Source organism: Pinus tabuliformis, chromosome 6 (assembly GCF_031772625.1).
Source record: "Pinus tabuliformis cultivar Carrire ecotype Pingquan chromosome 6, CPIR1, whole genome shotgun sequence".
NCBI classification, from domain to species: Eukaryota; Viridiplantae; Streptophyta; class Pinopsida; order Pinales; family Pinaceae; genus Pinus; species Pinus tabuliformis.
The window spans coordinates 480,994,675-481,010,433 of record NC_142292.1 but is presented as its reverse complement, the minus strand read 5'-3'; positions in this window follow the sequence as shown (position 1 = coordinate 481,010,433).

The following is a 15,759-nucleotide window of genomic DNA, read 5'->3' as shown; positions in this document are numbered from 1 at the left end:
TTAGGAGGTTCTTGTGTAGGGTAGCCCGTGCAGTGGTGTCGTATAGAGAGCATCACCAGTGATTGGATGGTTGTTTTTGTAGACACATGTGACATTTTGGTTTTTTGTACTTATCATTTTTGCCAATCATAAGGTGTTTTTCAACCTATGATCGAAGACGATGTATTTTTTGACACACTCCTATCTATATATATCATTATTACCGGCTTATCTTGTTAAACATGTGTGATGAAATGTTTTTAAATTTACATGTATGATTATTGCAAATGTCTGTTAATCATTCGAGAAGCAATTGCATCTGCTAATGTATTTAAAGACCTTGGAATATGCTGATATTCAATGTAATCAAATTCACATTCCAAGAGACGCACTCTCAAAAATAACCTTAATAACACTGGATTTCTAATGGCATACACTCTATTAAGCTGTAATACAACGAGTTCAGAATCCAACCTCACTATCAAACTCTGAATCCCAAATGAAATAGATTCAGACAATAACTCAATCACTGCACTGTACTCGGCAATGTTGTTTGTTGTTTGACCGAGGCTCACCCCATGCATAGAAACTAACTTGTCAGAGGGCGAATGGATAACCCAAACTGCGGAAGAGATATTCCATGTACTACGACAAGCACCATCAGCAAATCCAATGCATGTTTGGAGAGGCATAGACATCTGCAAACATCAAGCGTAAAACCAAGATAAGCAGAATAACGAAAAAAACACGACGAAAAACACACTCTTTAAGCTAAGCACACTGTCTAAACTAACAAACACACCAGCTAGAAAGAAAAAACTAACCTAACTAAAAATTCTCCATACCCATCATTTAAGCATAATACCTCTTTAGGTAAAGTCCATTTCTGGGTTTACCCAAAGAGTCCCCGTCAAAGTCTACCAGCTCATAGGCCCCTTTTGCTAGCTTTCGCTTGACAATATAGAGCCCATGCCACATAGGAACGAATTTTCCAGCACCTAATTTATCATTATCTTGATCATATAATAGCACTAGGTCTCCTTCCGAAATATTTCGAGGGGTCACATTTCGATCATACTGAGCTTTCATACGTTTTGCATGAGTCTCGATAGCCAATGCAGCATCACGTCGAGTCTCATCTAATTGAGCTAAGTATAATAAACGCTTCTCCTCTTCGGAAGTAGCTGGAAGTAATTCGATGGCCATTTGAAGTGACGCGATTTCGCATTCAATGGGTAGCATAGCTTCCAAACCATAAACTAGTTGGAAAGGAGTGAACCCTGTTGATGTTTTCACTGAGGTTCGATACGCCCAAAGCACGGAAAATAACATGTTGTGCCAATTTGACCGATGAATACCAATGATTCGTCAGATCATGATAACTAAAACTTTGTTGATGGACTCAACCAGACGATTCGCTTGTGGATAATAAGGAGTTGAACTATCGTGACGCAAACCAAGCTGGCCTGTAAGTTCTGTTATCATAACGTTTCGAAAATGCCGCCCATGGTCAGTGATTATCGCTTGTGGGACACCAAACCTAGTAATTATGTGATTGAATACGAAAATTGCAGCTGTCTTGCCGTCTGCCTCAAATGTAGGCATCGCCTCGACCCACTTAGTAAAATAATCTACCGCAAGGATGATATACGCATGCCCCTCAGCCGAGTGAGGGTTACATGTAATAAAATCGATACCCCATTTGGCAAAAGGACCAACGGCAATTATAGGGTGGAGAGGAGCAGGTGGAGCGCGCATCTTGCGATCAAACACTTGACAGTTGTGGCATTTCCGGACCGCAGTAATACAGTCTTTAAATAAGGACGGCCAGAAGTAGCCAGCGCGCAATATCTTTTGGGCTGTGGCATACCCAGACATATGACCGCCACACGCTCCAGAGTGACAGTCATTCAGAACCCTTTCAGCTTCCTCGTGAGTTAAACAACGTCGAAAAACCAAGTCCGCCCCACGGCGATAAAGAGTATCTCCAATAATTTTGTACTGTTGGGACTGGAATCGAATTTTCCGACGTTCCGACTTTGAAACTTCGGGCCGAAAGGATTGGGTTTGGAGATAGATGATGATATCTCCATACCACAGATCTAAAGTGTTGATGAGAAACAAAGATTCGTCCGCAATGGGTTCCTCTGCCACAGTTTCCGTGTCAACACGCGGGAAGTCACACATTAACTCTGCAAAAACTAAAGATTTCTTAGACTTAGATTTCTCAAACTCCAAGTCGAACTCTTGCAGGATAACGATCCATTTAGAGTACTTGCCCCCTAGCAATTGTTTAGTCAAAATGTAGATCATAGGGTTGCAATCCGAAATGACTGTAGTTTTACGGAGTAGAATGTAGTGACGAAAACGTTGGACAGCTTGAACGGCTGCTAATGCCAATTGCTCCACATGTGAATATTTGAGTTCAGTTGGATTTAACATCCGACTAAGGTAATATATCACATGTTCCGTTCCGAATTCATCTTCCTGTACTAAGACCATTCCAATGGTGGAATGAGCGGCGGCGAGGTACAAAAAGTAATCCTGGCTGTAGTTGGGAGGATGCAGCAACGGTGCATGGGTCAATGTGTGCTTGAGTGCATCAAAAGATTTCTGAGCTATCTCATCCCAAGAGAATTGAGCGTTTTGTTTCAACAACCGGGTAAAACCCTTTGTAACCTCGGCGTAGTTAGGAATGAATCGTCGTAAAAAGTTTGCTTTCCCCTGCAAACTTTGGAGTTGGCGAAGACTCAAAGGAGGAGGCAATTTGATGATAACTTCGACCTTCGAGGGATCGACGTGAATGCCGGCTTTCGAAACTACAAATCCCAGCAATCGTCCCACTTGTATACAGAAGACACATTTGTGTGGGTTCAACCGAATTCGATAATGCCTACACCTCATGAAAATTGCTCGTAAATGGACAAGGTGATCAGCTCGATGTAATGAATGAGCGGGCAAATCATCGAGATACGGTTGCACAATGTGTTTGATGTCATGAAACGCATAAGACATCGCCCTTTGAAAAGTGGCTCCGGCATTCTTAAGCCCAAAAGGTAATTTGCAATAAGCAAATGTCCCCCATGGACAAATGAAAGCCATTTTTGGTTGATCGGCAGGTAGAATATTGATTTGATTGTAACTGGAAAAACCGTCCATAAAGGAAAATATTTCACTGTCGGCACAATCGTCAATTATTTGATCGATATAGGGTGTTGGGTAGTTGTCCTTTGGACAAGCTCGATTAATGTCCCTATAGTCGATGCATATTCTTATTGTTCCCTGTTTTTTGTTAACCAGAACAATATTCGATACCCAATCCGTTAACGGGATCGGATAAATGAAACCTGCTTTCAACAGCTTCTCGACTTCTGCTTTAATTGCAGCCGGTTTTCGTGGGTGAATCTGACGCAAACGTTGCCGGACAGGTTTAACGTCCGGGTAAGTCTTGATCTCATGGAAAAAAATCGCGGGATCAATTCCTGGCATTTCCTCATAGGACCAGGCAAACACGTCACGGAATTCTTGAAATAGGGCCTTGTATGTTTGAATTTCATCATCTGAACACGAGGCACCTATATCAATGTGCTCAACAATTCCGGGCTTGACTGAAATGTCAATGGGAATAGTGCGAGAGATGTTTCCCAAATTCAGCTCTGAATCAGGATGTTTCATTGGATTCTGAGCTTCTTTGACATATTCAGCTGTAGAGATTGATGAGAAATCATTTTCAAAACGATCATCCTCAGGTAAAAACGAAGATCTGTGATGGAGATCTTCCCATGGTAAATCATCTACACACAGGACTTCACGAAGTTGCTCGTCAGATGACACAACTTCGGGAAACGCTATTAACTCCGAGGTTGACGTGAAAAGTGATTCCTCACGGACCACATTCATTTGGTCGCTTTTGGTTGAACGCGGGTCGGTAAAAGACTGCATGGCTTCATAGGCAATTTCATATGGACTCAAAGGCATAGCATCACCAAATGAGTCTATCTCAGATTCAAAAGGAACGATCCAAGGATCGTCATAAATAATGGTATCTGATGTAATCATATGAATGGATGCAAACGAAGACAAGGCATTGATTGGAGGAAAAGGAAAAGTTCCCAGTAAACCAGCACCTTTAACTAATCCTACTCCAACATCCTTATAAGGGATAGTCGTTTTACCGACATGCTGGATACTCTCTGAAGAGGCTGGGTCAGATGAAAAGTAAGCCAGCTGGTCCATTGTTACGATATTGCCATTATATGGAAACTTTATTACTCGGAAGACTGATGAAACGACCGCTGTCATAGCGTAAGACCAACTTCGACCCAAGAGAAGGTTGTAGTCTAGAGGGGCATCAACCACCTCCACATCTAGACTAACGGTTTTTCCTTCAACCCCTATAGGAAAATCCTGTAGAATGCCAAACGGATGAAACCCACGGCCATCAAAGGCATTAAGAATTGTCGGGGATTGATTTAGTGAAGGAGAACCAAGCGATCTCCAGCACTGTATCGACATAATACACGTGGAAGCTCCCTCATCAATTACAGTCCGATGAATAGGCCTGTTTTTTACTATCACTGGGATCTGGAAAGCCATTTGATGAGGTAAACGCGGTGTACTATTTTCTAGATCAAAGATTATTAGGTTCGGGTCCTGAACATCAACAGCTCCTATAGCCGACAAAAGTAATTTGTGTTGTGCTGGGCATGATTGCAGCACTTCCAAAGCCGACATTGCTGAGGGTGAAACATCTAAATCCTCAACAATGTTGTAATTCTAGGCCGCTCTCGCATGTGGATTGAAAGCAGACCTTCGAAGTACACCCTTGGCGGGCGGTTTGATTACTAAGTCCGGGTTAGGTTTCTCGATCTGTAGTGGATTGGAACCGCGAGTTGAGGTTGATGGATTAGAATGAGAAGATTCTGCTTCTTTGCCATCAACAGGACTTTTACTACCATAATCTTGCGATCGAGTCGCAATCCTTACATGAGACATCATCAATATGGGTTCTTCACTGGCACTCGAGGAAGAACCTATCATCTTACTCTCCTGCTTTGGAAATGGATCTTTCAAAACAGCAGGAGTTGGGGAGCCTTTGACGATTTTCACAACCTCTGCCTGATGAGAGAAATCTCTTGTAAAATGATCCTCTTCACAAATAAGACAAGGATAACGAGGTTTGCGCTTTTCGTCATTGGTTTCCGACTTTTCAGTTTTCTCTTTTGGAGTTTTGTCTACTTTATTCTTCTTCTTACCTTTTTTCCCCACCGGATTTTGATTTAGCCGTAGATGACTCTACAGCGTGAATATCGGCAGAAACTTTAGCAGACGATTCTCCTGTCGGGGAGTCTGGTAAGGTTATAATAGGAGAAGAATTCTTTGAGGATTTCTTCTTGCTTTTAGTGTTCACTGTACCAATCATACCATCAGCGGCATGAGACCCCGAAGGAGAAGCAGTGATTTGATTTGACTTAAGAAGATCTGGGATCTTTTCGTGTAACGTACCTGACTGAGTATAAACTAAGTCAAGGTACTGCGCTTGAGCAATCACTTGCTCCTTAGTAACTACTCCGGCCTTAGCTACGTCTTCAGTAATCTTTGGTAACAATGATTTAACAAACCATTCAGCTAAGATCTGGTCCGGGATAAAAACTTTCACTAACCGCCTTTGACATCTCCATGCATGAATATGATCGGAAATATAAGTGGAGGTCGATTGCTTTAATGAAGTTAGTAACTCCGTACCATTGTCATATCTGACCGGCAACTGAAAATGAGTTAAAAACAAAGTAGCTAACTGGCTAAAATTATAAAAAGAGGCCCGTGGTAACTCAATGTATCACTTGGCCACGAGACCAATGAGAGTACGCTGGAAAAGACGTAAGCGGATCGAATCATCCGAGATGGAATTAGAGGCACGCCAGAGGTGGTAAGTCATCACATGATTCGACGGGTCCTCTCCAGACTTACCTTCGAACTTGGGTATGTCACTGGGCAACTTATTTGGCATTGGCGGCCAAAACGGAAGATAATTTATTGGATCGTTCGTTAGGCGCGACAAGTCTGGTAAATCCAAAGTTGCGATAAACGGTAATTGCCGATTAGGATCCCTAAAACTCTGGGTCACGAGACCAGTCCCAGGAGGAGGATATCCAGGATAACTTGGAATAGGAATTGCATTCGGGATATTGTATCCTCCCCGAAAACTAGGATTAACCGGACCGTACTGGGGTTGTTGTGATTGTTGATAAGTATACCCAGGATACGGTTGATACTGGTAAACTGGCTGCTGGACAGCAGGCCCGTATTGGTACTGTCCCTGGTACGGCTGATAAGTGAATTGTGGTTGACTTGTGACAACCGTACTTAAACCAGGTTTTCCTATAGGCATCTGAACCGTAGTTTGAATTGTGGATCCAGACGATGGTAAATATGTCTGAGGAGTAGTTACAGAGATAGGAGAAACCGGAGCTGTCGATACTCCAGAAGTAAGTGGGGTAGATTGAACAGATGTTGTGGTAGTTGCAGCAGTCGTTTGAGATGGAGTACTAGGTGCAATAGGCCCAGACTGAGAAACTACCGAAGGTACAGAAGTTTGAACATTAGACTGGACTGGTTGCTGGGGTGAACCAGAAACTAAGGGTTGTCCAGTTTGAGATGACAACTGTACACTTGGCTGCAATACCTGTTGAATTTGCGATGAATCCCACACTATGTTCATTCCGGGGTATTGACCCATAACAGGTTGAGGATATTGAGATCCATAACCGGATTGAGGGTAGGATTGATAATTGAAAGGTACATTTCCCGTACCTTGAACATAAGATTGACCTTGGGGTGGTTGGTAACCTTGACTCGAGTACTGACCTTGAGGTAGATACCCTTGAGGTAGGTACTGATACTGGGGTTGACCTTGAGGTATAAATTGATACTGAGGTTGACCTTGGGGTACATATTGAGGCTGGGGTTGACCTTGAGGAATGTATTGCACCACGGGTACATACTGTCCTTGAGGTTGCCCCCCAGACACGATTTGTGTACCTTGAGGTTGCCCCCCAGACACGATTTGTGTAGCTTGAGGTTGCCCCCCAGGCGTTAATTGAGGCTGCCCCCCAGGCGGTAACTAGCCACCTTGAGGTTGAGAACTGGGAATTGAACCTGACATCATGTAAATGTCTCCTACGCTCAACGGTTTATTACCATTGTTTCCAGTTAATAACCCATGTTCAATGGGTTGAGGAGATGCTCCCGCAAAAGTACCAGAAAGTGACTGATACCTAGAGGGAACAGAAGGACCACCGTACAAAAAAGATTCAGGCGATTGAGTAAACATAGACGACTGACCTGACATATTTACAAGAGTATAAATACCTCCAGGTGGATAAGGAGCACGAGGTGGAGAAAAACTTAACCCTGAGTTGTCTAAATAATTAGTTAAAGAAAGATACCAAGTAGTACTTCTAGGTGGAAGGTAAAAAATGGATTCATGCTCCCTTAGATCAATAGTAGGTTGATTGTCAGGGATAGGGATGCCTATTTCTTCTTCTGGAGCAAGTTCTTCAATAGCTATCAAACCAGAAGGAAGATTTTCGGTGATGACTCTTTCTACCCTAGGTGAATCAGGAGCACTAGAAGTTGGAGTAACAGGTTCAGATATCTCAGGTTCTTCGCCTATATCACTAGAAGTTGGAGTAACAGGTTCAGATAGCTCAGGTTCTTCACCTATATCACTAGTAGATGAAAAACTACTAGCAAGCTCAGAAACTGCAATAGCTTCAGGATTATAACCTGTTTCTAGACTTTGGTAATCAGGATGAACTACCAACGAAGACTCTCCTTCTTTAGGTGAACCTACTTTACTGCCACTAGGAGTTACAAGGACTTTCAAACCTTCGTAATGACCCAGGACGTCTTCAGGAGGTTGGCCCCGAAGTCTACGGGACTTCCTCAACAAATCGGCCACGGTTACAATCTCAGGAGACTGGCCCCGAAGTCTACAGGACTGTCTCGGTAATTCAGCCACAGTTAAAAACTTGTAACTACTGCACACGCAAACAAAGTAAAATCTCAAAGCAAACCGCCTAAAGTCTCTAAAGAACCAAACAAATTCGAATCACACGCCTAAAGAATCTAGGGCGTCAAACCATACACAAACATTAGCCTTTCGGACCGAAAACACTAGTTGGTGATGAAATCCAACATCGCCGAATTCAGTACAGAAGTGGCGGGTGGAACAGTTACCCCGGGAACCTGCTTAATGAATAGACCCGCAAAAGTTCCTCCACTTTAACCGTCTCGAGTGAAGTGAACCCCCCGGAAAATCCAAGTGAGTCTAGCCGACGTCTGCTCCAGGTACAGTGGGATCTTCCCTCCACCGTCACCTTGGGTAGAACCCTAAAGATAATGGTCACTAAGGTCACCAACAGCAACAAATATACCTGGGGGAACAGTCTACGATCCGATAGCACGCAAGGGCAGAGTATCAAGCTCAATCCCCTTGCCGGCTCCTTGACAATAATCCAAGGTTTACCGACAAGTGACCCCAGGCTCCTCGACAATGGTCAATCTGAGGTTTACCGTTTGTAGTACGTGCATATCTGGCGTCGTTACCAATGAAGGAGGATTGATCCCCTCACTGGTTCGGACACGATCTCGTGCTTCTCCTTTAAGAGGAGATTTCCCAGCGCATAAATGTAACTATTGGATTTATCCTACCACAAGATGAGCTGCTTGTTTGGTTTTGTTGTCTTGGAGAGTTAATTACTCTCCTACTCCAAGACACTAGCCTGATCTATATTGGTGTTTCAGAGCCCTATTAAATAAAAGTTACTAAGTAAATTTTACTTTAAGCGTTAATTTTTATGGCTTTTCTTTAGGACAAAAGGTAGTGGAGATGAAACTGATGGTGTGTAGACTCGACTCAAATCCACTAAAAAGATGCACCTAAGATGATTTATACTATCTTTCTTTTCAATGAATTCCCTAGATAAGAGAGTTGGAGAATGCAAAATTGGTATAAAGACAACTTTCTTGGCAATGAAAATCAGAGAAACAATCTCTTTATCTTTTCCAAAGCATACAACACATGACCACTAATTATTTCACAAAAACTTCCTTTCTCTTTTCAAATACTTCAAACGCTACTAAAACAAACTTTTCTTCAAAAGAGATTTTTGTATTTTTTCCTATATTAACAAAGCATGTAAAACTACTTAACAAGAATCAACTTTAAAAAATCTATGAAAATCAAATCAATTTTACCTAAAAGCAAATCTAAGAGAAATTCACCTAAAAGCAAATCTAATGAGGTAAAAGCCTACAAAATATAATTCCAGGATGTTTTACTCAGTTACAATTCACCCAAGGACTAGTTCATGCAGAATCATAAACCAGTCAAAAACAAAAATCAAAATCTTTTGTTCTTTTTCTTAAGAATGAAATTCACAGCTTAACCAACAAGCTTTCTCGAAATTCCGCAAAGAGACAACACAAAGGTAGGTTTCTCACAAAGGTGGATTTTACGAAAGGTCCGACTCCTAAGAAGACTGAAAAGACCAGGGATATCCAAGGTTTTACAACTTCTAAAGCCAAAGTCACTACAGGACCAATGCAAAAATCAAACCTAGGGCTAGAACTTCTATGAATTTCACTAAAACCCTTGATACTAATGAAACAAGTTTAGATGAAGACTTCTGACAGGTAACCAGTGGATCTGGGCAGCAAAAACAAATTATAAACAAAATCTAAGAGGCAAAAAGGAAAAAATTGGAATTTTCTCAACTTTTGACAGGGTACGCAGGCAGCCTGTTTGCACAGGTGCGGCCACGCTCTGTGTACAAAGCTGCAGTGCGTACAAGTACGCACTGTGCTTAACGCAGAGGGTGCGTACTGCTAACAAAACCAAGAAAAATAAAAACTAACTTAACCCTAAGCTATTCCACCCAAATTCACAGTCAATCAGTCAAAAACCAGAAATAAATCGACTTTTCTCAAATCAAAGTATCAATCAAAAGAGAAATCAATCAAATCCATGGATTCCCCAGTGGAGTCACCATTTTGTCATGCGGAAAGAGTCAATTTTGCGGACAAAACTGACCTCCCTAGAAGCTAAGGCTTTCTAGTGACAAATAAAACAATCAAGCACTATCTTTCCCTAAATATGCATTTAAAATACAAGCAACCAGGTGTTTAAAGCATACCTTTAGTCCAACGCTGTTTGTAGCAGCCAAGCCTCTCCGATCCAGATGAGCTCCTCCTTCTCTTTGAAGCCTGCATTCACTAACAAGCAAACGATTACATAGCACCTGAATAACTCATATAATAAAACATATTCATCATAAAGACCAAGGAGTATATGAAACAAATTATATATAACAACTTGTTGAGAAAAATGAACTTAATTGTATTAATTGGAAACAAAAGAAACCATTACAACCAGTGCCTTGGTGTTGTGCAGGTCCCTCCTAGGGTCCAGCAAGAGTTCTCCTTTACTTTGATCAGCTCACCCACTTCCAAATGAAGCTAAGAAAGGATGGGAATCTCTCCTCTCAAGCTCTATAAGGGAGTCCTAATTTCAGCAGCATCTACCCTTAGGAATGTTCAGCTTTCAACCTCCCCTCCCTCTGGCCCAATGCCTGTATTTATAATGCTTTGGAGGAAGTTAATTAGGTCCACCATCAATGGGATAAGCCCCTCTTTCAATGGGATAGCTCCCCTCTTGATGGGATAAGTTCCTCTTTCATAGGGATGCATGAACCATCTGGAGGCGCTCAATACACGTCAAACCATCTTCTAGAATGCTCTAGATTCGACCACAAGTAACTTTTTTGAAGTAAAACTCGCACCTTTTGACCTTTACAGGAGTACGCACCCACCCCTTTATAGACAGAGCGTACAAGTACGCAGGTATTGTGAACTTGAGGTGCGTACACGCAGGTAAGGTTAAGAGAAACTGCGTAACCAGAGTTAATTGACTTTTTAAGGACTTTCTCTCTTTCTTGGGGTTTGACATGAGGAGCAGAGCTATAAGACTTGCCAAGGAGGATAGTATGACAGTTGATGGAGCCATACTAACTGCAAATAGTCATGGTGACAAATTTTAGTGTAACATGCATTTAGGTGGGATGCAGCGCACTTTGACCATGGAGTAGGTGAGATGGTACAATTTTGACCAGTTCTAAGTAGTTTTTCATGGAGAACTTATTGGAGATGATGTAATCAGCTGACCTTGTTCTTTTAGGGGTTGGAACAACACTTTTAGGGACTTAAGAGACCTTGGTTTATGGACATTTATGATTGGGGTTGCAGTGCCCAAAAATGTCTATAACAGTTGCCCCCTAAAGCATGAGGTCATTAGTCTTTTGATGTCGAGTGAAATCCTTTATCATGAGGATCCGAAGTTTTTTCGAGCTGGAAGGTGACCTGTAATAAGATACAATACAATACATTATCTTCATAATATTTTCATGATCTAGCTGAGGCAGGCATTCCCATGCTCAGCTTTATAAATTCATTTTCATGTACATAAGAGAGACAATCGTCTGTGTGCAGACTGATGATTTCGGTAGAGCCATCATCCGTTAGATTGGATGATTATCTGTGCAGCAATGATGTACATTTGATGTCTTTATTTTCCTAAATATATATCGCAGCCCGGATGGATGAAACTAGATTTGGGGTCTTCAATCTCGTTCGATCTTCACTCAAAGTACAAGTCGATCCATGTGATAGATGTTCTGGAGTCGAACATGGAAAGACATCGCCTGATTACCAGCCAATGATGTAAGTTGTTAACAGGCGCGAGAGGAATCACCGATAATGATGATGACCCTCAAGGTACTACAGTACAATTCACATGGTGTGAATAAGGGACTTGACATTGAACACCACGCAAAATCTTTTGGTCCAAGGCCATTGATGTAAACCTGTCGCCGAAAGTGAGAAACTTACCATTGAGGCATGCAAGCTTCAAAGTACTGAAAGGGTTATTCCTAGATCAACTTCCTGGATAATGAGATAATGTCAACAACAAGCGATCCATCATAGGAGGGCCTTAGTGAATCCCACATCAATGACACAGAACGGAGCAAATGATTTTAAATAGAGGTGAAAATGATATGATGATATAAGGTTCAGGGTAGCGATCATGAAAGAATGGAGTGTAAATGTATTGCAGTGGATGAGACACATGTGAATTCTCTGAGCGACTTCTCTTGAACACATCGACGACACTGACATGATGGATTGGTAGCGTTAACCCAAAATATGGATGATGTGATGGACCAATGGTGATATGACCAGTGAACAGAACAACCCAACCCGACTCGGATGCGGAGTGAAAGTGTCATGTTCAAGAGCGACTTGCTACCAATAAAGTTTCTTCAAGTTTTCTTCCCAATTTTTCCCTAGTCATTTCTGACCAATACCTCTTTATTTTTGTCAAGCTTGAGGAGGATAACATATGCTTGTTCTATAATTTTCCCTTCGGGCAAACCCATCGCTATGTTTTAATGAGCCTAGCAATAGTGAAACTCGTTCTTGTCTGTATGGACAAGTTTGTCGCTATTTGGTTTTAACGAGTTTAACGACAAAGATAACTTGGTCCTTTTCAATTTTAGAGAGTTTGAAAAGGGATGTAAAGAAAACTCCAACAATCCTTTTTCGTCATATAATCCCTTAAGTTCGAAAAAGTATAAAATAATACAAAAGGGATGAATTTTCGGTAATTTTAACGAGCCGAACAAAACAAGCGCTCGATCTTTTTGTGTAATAATCCCTCAGGTCCAAAAGGATTAAAATCTAAAGGAGGGATAGCACTTCCGGTCACTTTAACGAGTTGGAGAGGCCAATTGCTTGGCAATCTTTTCATATTTTACGATTCAGATGAAAAGAGCTTAAAGGAGACTCGTTTTTCGAGGAACGAGTGATAAATTCGGGTAGCAGCTAATTCCAGGTAAGGTTTGGAATTTTCCAATCAGGGCAATGTCACAAGGATGGCTAACAGGATCACTCTTCGCAGCTGTTCCTAAAAATGGTAAACAATCAAATGGAGGTGAATGATCAGCCAATACAAAGTGGAGGTGATGATGAGAACATGACCAAGGCTTCAAAGGCTAATGATAATGCATTCACGATGGTTATTTACCGGAAATTGGTTCATTTTTTAATGAGCTTAAACTCTGGGGGAACGCTTTCTCATTGCTTATGTTTATTTTTTAACGAGCTTGAATTCCGTGTTAAAATTGCTCGATATAATGGTCATTGATTATCTTGATTTTACCATTGACAACTTTTGTTCCTTCAAAGGTTGTACTGCCTGCTCAATTGCTTCATCAAACTAGTTAGAAACAAACAATATATGTTTGAAAAATGAGTCAAAACACTAATATTTTACTTGAATTACGTGAAAAGTAATTTAAAAGTGGTTTTTACCTCTCATTTTACCATTTCATTTGAACTTTGGTTTGTTGGAGCTTTGGAGGTGTTTTCCCCCTTGATTTTCACCAGCTGATTCCGAGAGATTCTGTGGATGATTCTTGGCGCCGTCTGGACCAGGTAGGAGCTAAACCTAAGCTCTTCAGTTTCATTCTTTCCTTTTTGAATTCTGAGCATGTTTTCTGGTTTTTCTGAGCCTCTGGGGTTTGAAAAACTTGCCCTGGCTCCATCGCACCTCTTCTATATCGAAAGGTGCGATGCATGTTGGCTTGGCCATTGGCCAGTCAGCATGCATCCCACCCAGAACACTGCTGGGGGTGCGATGGGCGCAAGGAGGGAAATTTGTGCACAGTTTTTCATGGAAATTTTTGCCTGTTTTTCACCAAATCAGGATCCTGACTCTCCTCTTGTTTGTTTTCAGAGATTCATTGGAGCAAAATTCCTGTTACATGGCGAGAACATGAGCATGAAGAAGAGGACATGCTTGCTTTACATGATCTGGTTACGGTAAATGCACTGTGGAACTGTGGCCTGTTCAAGTTTTTCCGCATCTCTAGCATGAGGTAGCAAATCAACTTATTGCATATTTTCTCGATGCATGGGATCCTACCACCCAAGTGTTCCAGATTAGGGGTAAGTCCATCCCCTTGACTGTCGTGGACATCTATTTTTTGACCGGCTTATCGAGGCGGGGTGCCCCTATCTCATTATCAGGTTCGGCCCGTGGGGGTGAATCCGTGAGAGATTACATTTGCAGGTATTGCAGAGAGGGATCTCAACCGAGTAAGGACAGCAAGATCAATATCTGAGATGTCATTGACAGGTCCTTGAGGACCCTTCTGTTCACTTTTGCTAGACTGGCTGGTAGTGTGGCTCTTCATGTGGCCAATAGGTCTTATATGCAGTATGCCTTAGAATGCCTTGAACTAAAGGTGTTCAACTGGTGTGATGCAGTACTCTCTGTGATGAAAGAACAATTGACCAAGGTGAAAAACGGAATATTGAAGAACTTTGGATATGGTTCTATTTTGACCGCTTTTGCCTTGGAAAAGATCCCGCTGATGTAGTCGCAGTATGTTTCACTTGGTTTACCTCCACCGACTCAGCCACGGATGCAAAGATGGTTTGACCTTATGGCCAGACATGCTAGTCAGTCCCAGGTTTCCTTTTCTGATACCTTCTTCGAGTGGTTCAACCGTCAAGAGATGGTTTTTTCCGAGTATCCATATGCTGGTATGGATTTCCGGGGTGATCTGGATTTGGTACTGCTGGTTGGCGAGCAGTGGGGTGTCATAGGTAAATTCTATGACCATATCTTTGTTTATCATTTCTTTTATAATTTTCTTGTGCTTTCTTCTATTAGGACTAATCAAAACTCATGTGCTCATGCAGATGTTGGACCAGTTTGGCCAGTAGTACGCCTGAGAGTGCCAGCTGCCGCTCCAGCAGGAGAGGCTGTTGGAAGGGCTATCCTTTGCGACCTTGATGTGGCCGAGACTCTTTTAGCATTGGAGGATCAGGTCAAAGGCCTCACTCTTGGTATTCTGGATGTGAGGACTGACGAGCTGTCTTTGAGGTCGCAGCGACATACTACTGGCGTGCCGAGTCGATGGACTAGGCTTTTACGCCTGATTGCACAGGCGGTGACTTGTTATCACCAGCATCATTAGACTAGGGTGCCCCCTAGCATTTTGAGTTTTGGGTCATCTGACCAATTTTTGTCTTGGTTACAGAAAATTATGTGTAAACCATAAATAGTTATATATATATTTTGATTTTCGGAGCTTTATTTTGGTTAAGTTACATGATCCTGATGCAAATACTGATGAAATGCTTCTTTTTATAAATGTTTCAAATGTCTATCTAACACATAATTTGCCAATGAATCTGTTAATGTGTTCAAGTTTCTGGAAATATGCTGATATTGAATAAAATCAAATTGTCTTTCCAAAATCTTGACCCTTAGGAACATGCGATAGATAGCTGGATTTCGGACGAAGTAGATACCAGTGAGTTGTAGTATGACGAGTTGTGAGTCTAGCCTGACGACAAGTCGGCATATGCCATGTGTGATGGCATCAGAGAGGAGTTCTATCAACGCGCTATATTCAGTGATATTATTTGTTGACCGACCAATACATACCTGTCTGAAGCTTACTAACTCGCCGCTTGGATCAAAATGTCCCAGGCTGCAGAAGATAGGTTCCACGAACTATGACTCGCTCCATCAGCATATCCAACAAAAGATTCCAATAGGTTCGACATCTGCGACAAATGTAAAAGGTGGATTACTTGACCAAAAAAATTACCCTTGGCGAAAACAAAAATGTAACAAAAGCATAGGGG